Source organism: Eretmochelys imbricata, chromosome 1 (genome assembly GCF_965152235.1).
Source record: "Eretmochelys imbricata isolate rEreImb1 chromosome 1, rEreImb1.hap1, whole genome shotgun sequence".
Taxonomy (NCBI): domain Eukaryota; kingdom Metazoa; phylum Chordata; order Testudines; family Cheloniidae; genus Eretmochelys; species Eretmochelys imbricata.
In genome coordinates this window covers 79,569,694-79,580,112 of record NC_135572.1, presented here as the reverse complement: position 1 = coordinate 79,580,112, position 10,419 = coordinate 79,569,694, and positions in this window count along the sequence as shown.

Below are 10,419 nucleotides of genomic sequence, written 5' to 3'. Positions count from 1 at the left end.
AGGGCTCTGTGTGGCAGTGTCCTGGCTTCCACATTCTATTTCTTAGTGCTTGCAGAGTCAATCTGTAGTCAGTTTGTTTTTATATGGACTACAAATTATGTAGTAAAAACATCAGTCTTCAGTATAAATACCTAGATTCCACCTGGAGCTTATTTTTATGACATTTATATAAATTACTGATAAACGAGTGTTATACTAGAAATATTGATAAAGTGTGATCTACTCTAGCTGAATCTCTGTGAACCTTAGGATGTGATATTAATAGTTAGTAGGAAACACCTCAGCTATGTTAGATATGGTTTAGGTATTTGTTCTTGAAATACAGTGTCTGAAATCACTATTATATGTGTGCTGTGATGGATATAGCTAGGGTTGCACAAATGTTTCCGTTTACTTATACCTTTGAGAAATGTTCACTTTTCCATCCTTAGTCTCTGCACAAAACTTAAATATTTTTGACTGTTTGAATAAAAAATCAGCTGTTTTTGAGAATGCGGAGCATGGCAAACACCCACCACTTTTCCCATTACAAAAATATTCTTGCAACTATTTATTTGAACATCTCAAGTCAAAACAGCTAAATTTAGAAAGTTCAAATTTGGCAGGTTATCATCCTCTTTGAAGGAAAGTATGTTTGAGTGTTCCAGTGAAAACTGAGTTTGATTTGATCAAGTTTATGGAAAATTGCACTTCGCACACCTATCGCACATTTTGAATGGGGATTACTTGCTACATTCATAAAGTGCACAGCTCAATAGTAGAGCCAAGTGACACCTGAACATAATGAACAACTGTGGTGCACAGAAGAGTTTACTTAAGGTTCAAGTTGGCTGAGGCAAGACTCTAACAACCCATATCTCAGTCCCAGTCTTTTTATTGAATAAGGTTTCCTCTCTCTCTCTCTCTCTGGTATTTGTTTTAGTAAGTTTCAGGGAGCCAAACACATTTTCTTTTCAGTTAGCAGCAAACCTTTCCTATGAGTAATTCAGGGAATGAGACTTAATGACTTTCATGAACTATATGCCACACACAGAGTGGTGCCTAGTGCCACAAGATACTACATATTTACATCTAAAATCATAGAAAAATGTATAGACTATTGCATATCAGAAATAGTATAAACTACAATCATAATTCATATACTGGCAGGGCAGAGTAAAGGGTGCCTTTGAATCTTTTCATTTCCTGATTTTGAGTGCTTAACCATGCAGTGTTACTGCTCTCTTAACATAGCTTTTTAAATTATATCTAATATTAGCTGAGAAACAATTATTTGAATATAAAAGACAACTTAATCCCTGATGTAACTGCATTATCCTCAGCGGAGTTACACCAGGGGTGAATTTGGCCCACTGAGTGCTTAGCAGCAGAAGCATTTAGCAACAAACCACTCTTGCTCCATTTCCAGTCCCTGCTCTGCACGGGTGAAGCTATTTAAAGTATGAAGCAGTGGTTGAGTGGAAACTCAATAAGTTTAAATTAGATACTAGTAAAAGAAGAACAAAAAAAGCTCTGTGTTCTTCAACTCAAGGGCAATGTGATGCTGTTAAACCAGCCCCACGTCAGTTTTTCCTTCAAAATATTGCTGTGCCATTGAGAGGCACTATGAAGCAAGGCTTATATCTCTCCTGCTGAATGTAGTAACAGAGAAGTGGTGTTGCTGATAAAATGTTACCTGTATTTGCCACAAGAATTGACCCTTCACTGCAGATTGTGTACTTTGTGAAATTCCCCTCCACAAAAATTCCAAATTTTGCTAAGCATAAATGCATTATGTAGTTTAAATTCTATCTCAAAAGCCTGCTATGGGAGACAACAGTGGACCAAATTCTGCTCTCACACCAGTGTGTCAGTAAACCAGAGTAATTCCATTGACCTCTGTTGAATTACTCTGGATTTAGACTACTTTGAGGACAAAATTTGGCCCATTATCTCCAAGTAATGCAGTATATGTGTTACACCAGCCTCTTCCCAGAGTTCAGAGATGAGTGACAAGAATGATAAGGGGCATAGAAAAGCTCTCATATGAAGAGCCTGAAAAGACAGATTATTTATTTTCAAAGAGCTGAATAAAAGGGAACATGATAGAAGTATACAAAATGGTGAATAGTTCAAAGAAGATGAATCAAGATCTTCTATTTTCTATCTCATAATACAACAAAAGGGGATGGTCAATGAAAATGAAAAATTAGAAAAAGAAAATATTTTTCATATTATACATAATTAGACTGTGGAACTCATTGCCAGAGTATGTCATTTAGACCAAGAACAATTGGGCACTTATAGATTCATAGATACTAAGGTCAGAAGGGACCTTTATGATCATCTAGTCCGACCTCCTGCACAACACAGGCCACACAATCTCACCCACCCACTCCTGCGAAAAACCTCTCACCTATGTCTGAGCTATTGAAGTCCTCAAATCATGGTTTAAAGACTTCAAGGAGCAGAGAATCCTCCAGCAAGTGACCCGTGCCCCATGCTACAGAGGAAGGCGAAAACCCCCCAGGGCCTCTTTCAATCTGCCCTGGAGGAAAATTCCTTCCTGACCCCAAATATAGCGATCAGCTAAACCAGCTTGAGCATATGGGCAAGATTCACCAGCCAGATACCCAGGAAAGAATTCTCTGTAGTAACTCAGATCCCACCCCATCTAACATCCCATCACAGGCCATTGGGCCTATTTACCATGAATATTTAAAGATCAATTAATTACCAGAATCATGTTACCCCATCATACCATCTCCTCCATAAACTTATCGAGTTTAATCTTAAAGCCAGATAGGTCTTTTATATGGATATGAAGAACATCCAGTAAATTTTAAAAAAGTTTTAGAAGGATTATAAAACTCCATGCTTCAAGTCTTAAGCCAATCTCTAACTATTAGAAATTGGGAGATTTTCATGGAAGAAAAATTAGTCTACATCTGCCTATTATAAGGTTTTTCGCATTGTCTTGTGAAGCATCTGGCGTTGACCAGTGTCAGAGGCAGGGTATTGAACTAGATGGACCACAAAGTCCTATATTTTCAGATAATTAGCATAAAAAAGAAATTGATGAAGTTTTATGCAAGTGAATGACAGCATCAAATCTTCACTTAAATATTGGTTATCACCATTGTTGTATACATGCTACATGTCAAACGATATTATTGTTTCGTGTTAGAAAACGATGTCACACTTCCTAGTTAATTTTATTGTTTTAAAATTTCAATATTTTGGCCATTTAATATTTCATTTCATAACTACAAAAAAAAAGCCACGTATATAAAATTTTCCTGTACAGTTTATTGGTAATACTACACCTGAAACCACAAGAACTTTATATTTTTGCTGCTGTATAATTTCTCAATATTCTAATAAATTAAAACTATTTTTTGTTTATTTGTTTTAAATCAAATGATTGTCTCACCATTGTCACCATTTGCTCAAACTACAAAGGTTGTAGCCATTGAAGGTTTGAAATGGCATGTAAGGAGAAAGACTGTTATATTTGATGGGCTTTGTATATTTTGTTTTCATTGACAACAGATCTAATCAGGTGATTGAGGTTTTTCCCCTAGGGAAGTTTCAGTCATTCCCCATTGTGGGGGTGGGCATACTGGCCATACATTTAGATTAGCCTGCAGAGAATTCACTGAGGTAACAAAGCAAGGTAAGCTCCCCCCTGCTGCTGGTAAACTCTGTTATTGTTCTCCATCTCCTGCTGACTGGAATGAATGCTATTCTGCAAAGCTAATTACTACAATAATGAAAGAAACAGCACAAAATGACATGGAATGCATTAATTCAGTAAGGATTAAATCATCTGTATATCATTTCCTTTAGTACTTGCAGCTACTTACTTACAGTCATGTCCCACTCTATTAGATTTGGAATATAAAGAATAAATTAATAAAATAAATGTCAATGTATAGACAACAGTGCCTGAAGATCTCCCAGTGCCTTAAGAGACAATAACTACCTGCAGACTGCCACAGATTTACTTGGGAGGAGAGGAGTCAGCTGTCTCTGCAGTACTTAGAAGTGAGACATATAAGGTGTTGGCTCTATAGATTATTTTAACTTTTCTTTGTTTAGAAGGACCACAATACCACAAGATCCTCTGCTATCCCGACAAGGCACCATAGCAGTATGTTGGCCTACCTGTACTTCTGAGGCCCAATTCATTTCCTGCAAGTTAGTTCAGTGGGAGTTGTTGCCATTAGAAAGGAGATATTGATCACAGGAAGGCTCTCCTAACCCTCAAAAGGGCCCCTCTAAAATTTGGCCCATGGATTCATGTGAATCAGGGCCGAGCGTTGTCCACCCCCATATGACACTGGAGGTTTTATAGATTAAGGCTGTATGAATTTTTGTGTGACACTCCTGCACCCTGGAGAACCCCCTTAAAAGGTAGTTCCAGAGATAGCTACATGTGCAGGATTCCCCAGCAGTCTGGCTCCATCGGAGCATGTCAGGGGACTCTGAAGCTAATGCAGAGATATAGGGTCCCAGTATGGATGGCCCTATGTCTATGGTGGATTTTTGGGGAAATACATTCAGTTTGAACACAGGAACCACAGTTTCTTCCAGGGCAGAGAGAACTCAGTAAGGAGTGCTTTAAACTTTTATTCCTTCAGGGGCCTTTCTCAAGACAGACTCCTTCATTGGATAATTCTAACTAGATATATAAAATGTAAAGTTCAAAATCCCCACAGAAGTCAAACATATTGCCACATTCCACCCAATAACAGAGTAACAAATCCTTCCAGCAAAATTAATAAGGAAACAAAATATAAAGAGGTAAAGATTGTGTGCCGCAATATACATCTCTGAGATCAAGATAAAAATGGAGTATTAGGACTAGTAATTACAGTTGCTATGCTGAATAATCTAAGCGAACCTTTTACTATTTAACCCAGAAGGGAAAAATGAAAAGAGCGTCTTTGAAATGTGGTCACAAATTCCATCCAAAAGACTTTTCCTGCAATTAAGTTACATTTACTGATCCAAAACTCCTTAAAAGCAGCATTAACTCAAAGACTTCAATTATTCATGGTCAAACAAAGTTGATTCTATTGCTTCAGTCAAAGCAGTATTCTCTTTTACAGTGGTTATTTCTGTAGTATCTTCAAAAAGGACACAATCTATGCAAACATGTAAAGGCTCGAGGTAAATTGGAATTTCCATAATAAATACTAATTTCCTGTATTTAATACTTTAGCCATTCTAAACTGTATAGTGATGAAACTTGGGATATTTTCCACTTCGCTCCTTCGTTACAAAAAGCAACTTGGTTAAATTAACAGTTTTAGGAACATTTAGATCCAATTTCTGCAACTTTTTAATGTAGGAATTTCTTAAGCAAAAATGGCTTAATTAAAAAGGAACTTGCAGGTATTTAAGGCTATATGATAATCTCCTGTGAAAAACCTTTTGGGAAGAAGAAAGCAAGCCCAGGGAAGTCTGCAGAGTAAATCTTGTGGAATTGCCTTCTCACACTTCCAGCAGAGGATTTAAGGGGGCTCTGGCACAGACAAATGACGCGGGCCTGCAAACTCATTGAGTCCAAGGATCCACTAGGAACTTTGCCCCTATTCTCATTGCGAGGAGCCTCCACTATTCCCTGTTGCTACTGCCCTGCTATAAATCTCCACTACCATCCATAGGTGCTGACTTTTGTTTTTGCCGGTGGGTGCTCCTTTCTGCCCTCTGTCCCCCATGTGAGCGATGGGCAGGATCTTGGGAGGAAAAGGCCAAGCGGGGGCAGGGCCTTGGGGGCGAAGTAGTGGTCACGGTCATAGTCCAGGCCCTGTGGCCCACAAAAGATTAATCCAGCCCTAGGGGTGCTGAGCACTCCCGTTTTTTTTCAGTAGGTGCATGAGCCCCAGAGCACCCATGGAGTCAGAACCTATGACACCATCCATCTCCTCTGACACAACTGTTCCTTCAGAAAAAAGAACAGGAGTACTTGTGGCACCTTAGAGACTTTAACCAATTTATTTGAGCATAAGCTTTTATGAGCTACAGCTCACTTCATTGGATGCATACTTTTCCACAGTATGCATCCGATGAAGTGAGCTTATGCTCAAATAAATTGGTTAGTCTCTAAGTTGCCACAAGTACTCCTTTTCTTTTTGCGAATACAGACTAACACGGCTATCACGCTGAAACCTGTTCCTTCAGAGTTACTTGTACATTTACTGATTGCTTTCCAGCTTCAATCTGAAATACCTCCCATACAATGGCCTTATTGAGCTGTGGAAGTATGCATTTTAAAGGTTAAGAGTTTCCAATCAATTTTGGCAATTTAAGAAGGGGATAACATTGCCCAAAGATACCAAGCAAAATTTACTCTTCCTAAGGTACTTGTTTCATTTTCAAGGGTCAAGAATGAGACACACACAGTCTCTTTATTCTTTGGTATAAGCAAATACTGGGATTAAATTCCGAAAACACTGGCCATTGGGAAGTTTAGACTTGAAATTAGATGAAGGTTTCTAACCATCAGAGGAGTGAAGTTCTGGAATAGCCTTCAAAGGGAAGTAGTAGGGGCAAAAGACCTATCTGTCTTCAAGATTAAACTCGATAAGTTTATGGAGGAGATGGTATGATGGGATAACATGATTTTGGCATTAATTGATCTTTAAATATTCATGGTAAATAGGCCCAATGGCCTGTGATGAGATGTTAGATGGGGTGGGATCTGAGTTACCACAGAGAATTCTTTCCTGGGTATCTGGCTAGTGAATCTTGCCCATATGCTCAGGGTTCAGCTGATCGCCATATTTGGGGTCAGGAAGGAATTTTCCTCCAGGGCAGATTGGAAGAGGCCCTGGGGGTTTTTCACCTTCCTCTGTAGCATAGGGCACTGGTCACTTGCTGGAGGATTCTCTGCACCTTGAAGTCTTTAAACCATGATTTGAGGACTTCAGTAGCTCAGACATAGGTGAGAGGTTTATCGCAGGAGTTGGTGGGTGAGATTCTGTGGCCTGCATTGTGCAGGAGGTCAGACTAGATGATCACGATGGTCCCCTCTGACCTTGATATCTATGAAAGTTCTAGACCCCATTCTATTGACTCATACGTTAATGGGGAGACATTCTTCCCTCAGTAGACCCCCCTCTTATAAGAACGATACCCAAAAAGGGTGTGAGGGGGTCATGTACTCAAACTGAAGAGTATAGCTTCTCCCAGTTTCTCAAACCCTCCTGACCGGTGGTTGATTTTCAGGTCTGGAAATGGAACAAATAGTTCTCCAAAGGACAGAAAAGAGCTTGCAGAAAAGGATAGTACTGTTTCCAAGCTCTCTCTGGTACCATCATCATTACTCCTACAAAGGTGCTGCATCTGAGGAAGACATACCAGGAGGAAATGAAGGCTACCCATCTGTCTGTTTTGCCAGGGTTGGAAAGGCTTAGTAGTGAAATGCTCTTTTTTGCTGTATGCACTGTAGCTGTAGACATGTTGATCCCAGGATGTTAGAAAGACAAGGTGGGTGAGGTAATGTATTTCATTGGACCAACTTCTGTTGGTTAGAGACAAACTTTTGAGCTACACAGAGCTCTGTGTAGCTTAAAAGCTTGTCTCTCTGACCAAAAGAAGTTGGTCCAATAAAATACATTACCTCATTCACCTTTTCTCTTCTTTTCTGCTGGCATTAGGGACTGCATGAAAAGGTTGCAGATACTGAAAAAACCTCTGATCGTGGTAAGATAGCAACTTCTTTCTGAAATCATGTTTATTACAGTAGTGTCTAACCAAACCATGAGTGGGGCCCCACTCTGCTAGGCACTGTACAAGCACAGGGTAGTAGATAGTCTTTTCCCCACAAAGCATACAAAGAAAGATACTGGTAAATGTTCAGTCACCTAGTAGTTGACTTAGTGTTGTTCATTTTTTTCCAAAATTTCATCAGTGTTTACTACTGAATGCATTGGGGCCTTCAAATTGAGAACTTTCAAATGCATTTCTTGGAACAACATGGAACGCTGTGAAGTATGACTCCTATATTCAATAAACAAACCTTAGAGTTCAACACCTTGTAAGAAGCATATTCCTATTTTCAAATGTGTTCATGGCCCAGATCTTGTCCTTTCCTGATGACTGATTTCATCTTAGCTCATGAGTCTCTGGCAAAAGGTGGAAAAGTGAGAGAGCACTTGCACTATAAAGAGAAACCACAGTCTGCTCTAAATGTCACCTCTTTCCTCCCTTCAAATTTCCCACACAACTGTCAAATCTACAAACTGCCAACTCTGAAAATTAAACTAACAACTTAAGATAGCAGTTAGCAAACATAAAATGGGATAATGGGGATCTTTTTCCTTTGTCTTTCCTGGTGGAAAAGAAGAACTGAAGATGGGTAAGAGGTTATTTGGTTATGGAATGTTCAGATGCATGCCAGACCCCTACAGGTTCCACTGGTTTGAATAGTTCCATAACAAGACCACCTACAGTGGAGAAATGCAGAAAGAATTTCATGAGGAAGAATCGTGGGATAATTCACCTGATAATTATGTTTGAGAGAACGAATGTCACTGAAAACAGCATACAGGTAATACAACTGAACCTGATCATTATTTAAAGGGCAAAAGGGTTCATTAATTTTTGCTGTAGGGCATTTCATATTTGATTTGTTGTATTCAAGTGACATTCTAGCTTTCACATGAAAAGCTGGAATGATCTCCTCCTAGATAATTAACTTAAATCTTCATGTCTCTTAATAAGACATGAAAAATACAAAGTGTATTTCTAGAAAAGTCTCTTCAACTGAAAAATGTACGAATATGCCACAGAGCCAGGAAAACCTATAAACGGAAGTGTGCATTATCTGTGTATTCTAAGCATTGATATTGATGCTTCCAAACTTCAAGACACAGACAAAGAGCTGGTTGGAAATTTTCCAGTGATACATTTTTCCATTGGAAAAAGCTCATTGTTCTAAATCAAAATGTATCATGGTAATGTGTCAATTCTGTTCAAATTTCAGCAGAAACCAGCCTAATTTTCTGTTAGCTTGCCCACTCACCTGGCAGTCTGCCATGGAGCTGAGCCTCTCAGAGTGTTTGGATTCAGGCTCCACTGAAATGTTTCCAGAGCAGGAACATTTTGGTGTTTCAGAAATAAAATATTTCAGACATCTAGTTCGATGAAAAATTACAAGTTTTGGATTTTCAAAAAACTTGACTTTTCTCAGAACAGGAAATCTGTTTCCCAACCAGGTCTAATAGTAAGCAAGGTGAAACTATCAAGATCAAGATTAAAAAGTAGAGCGGAGGTAACTTTTAAAATGTATAACTGTCCAAACAAATATACTCCTACAACCATGGAGCTGGTTATGTTTTGTAATATGAGAGAATGGGTAAAAATATACTAAATAATTGTATAAGAATACATTTCTTGTGTGTACTGATTGTGGCTAGGTAAAATGCTAAAATCTTAAAGTATACTTAGAAATATTATGGAAATTGTAGAAATCAACTGAGAAGTTTCCAAAGAAACTTACTCATATCCTTAGACCAGTGGTTCCCAAACTTGTTCCGCCGCTTGTGCAGGGAAAGCCCCGGCAGGCCGGGCTGTTTACCTGCCACGTCCGCAGGTTCGGCCGATTGTGGCTCCCAGTGGCCGTGGTTCACTGCTCCAGGCCAATGGGAGCTGCAGGAAGCAGCACGGGCCGAGGGACGTACTGGCCGCCGCTTCCCATAGCTCCCATTGGCCTGGAGCAGCGAACCGCGGCCACTGGGAGCCGCGATCAGCCGAACCTGTGGACATGGCCGGTAAACAAACCGGCCTGGCCCGCCAGGGGCTTTCCCTGCACAAGCGGCAGAACAAGTTTGGGAACCACTCCCTTAGACACTATGATTTTTAGAAGTGCCAGTTGACAATTTAGAAATACATAACCCTGTACTATATCACTGTGAATATTAAATAAGTTATTCCTTCTTACAAAAAAGTTCAATGGCATACAATTAACATAAGAAGATGCAAGCTTATTGGTGTAAGAAACTGCCATTTGTACTCTACCTCTCATTCATAACAGCAAAGTTCTAATTCTGGCAAGTGCTTAAACGTTTCATAAACCTACTGTCTGACCTTCAAAACATGTATCACACAAGCAGTATCGTTCTCCTATTTGTACCCAATGACTAGGACCCTACCAAATTCATGGTCCATTTTGGTCGATTTCACGGTCATAGGATTTTAAAAATAGTGAATTTCATCATTTCAGCTATTTTAATCTGAAATTTCACCATGTTGTAATTGTAGGGGTCCTGAGCCAAAAAGGAGTTGTGGGTGTGTGTGTGTGTGGTTTTTGCAAGGGGGGGTTGCGGTGCTGCTACTCCTGTATCTACACTGCTGCAGGTGGTGGCGCTGCCATCAGGGCTGGGCACCTGGCCAAAAGCCACCACTCTCCGGTCGCCCAGCTCTGAAGAC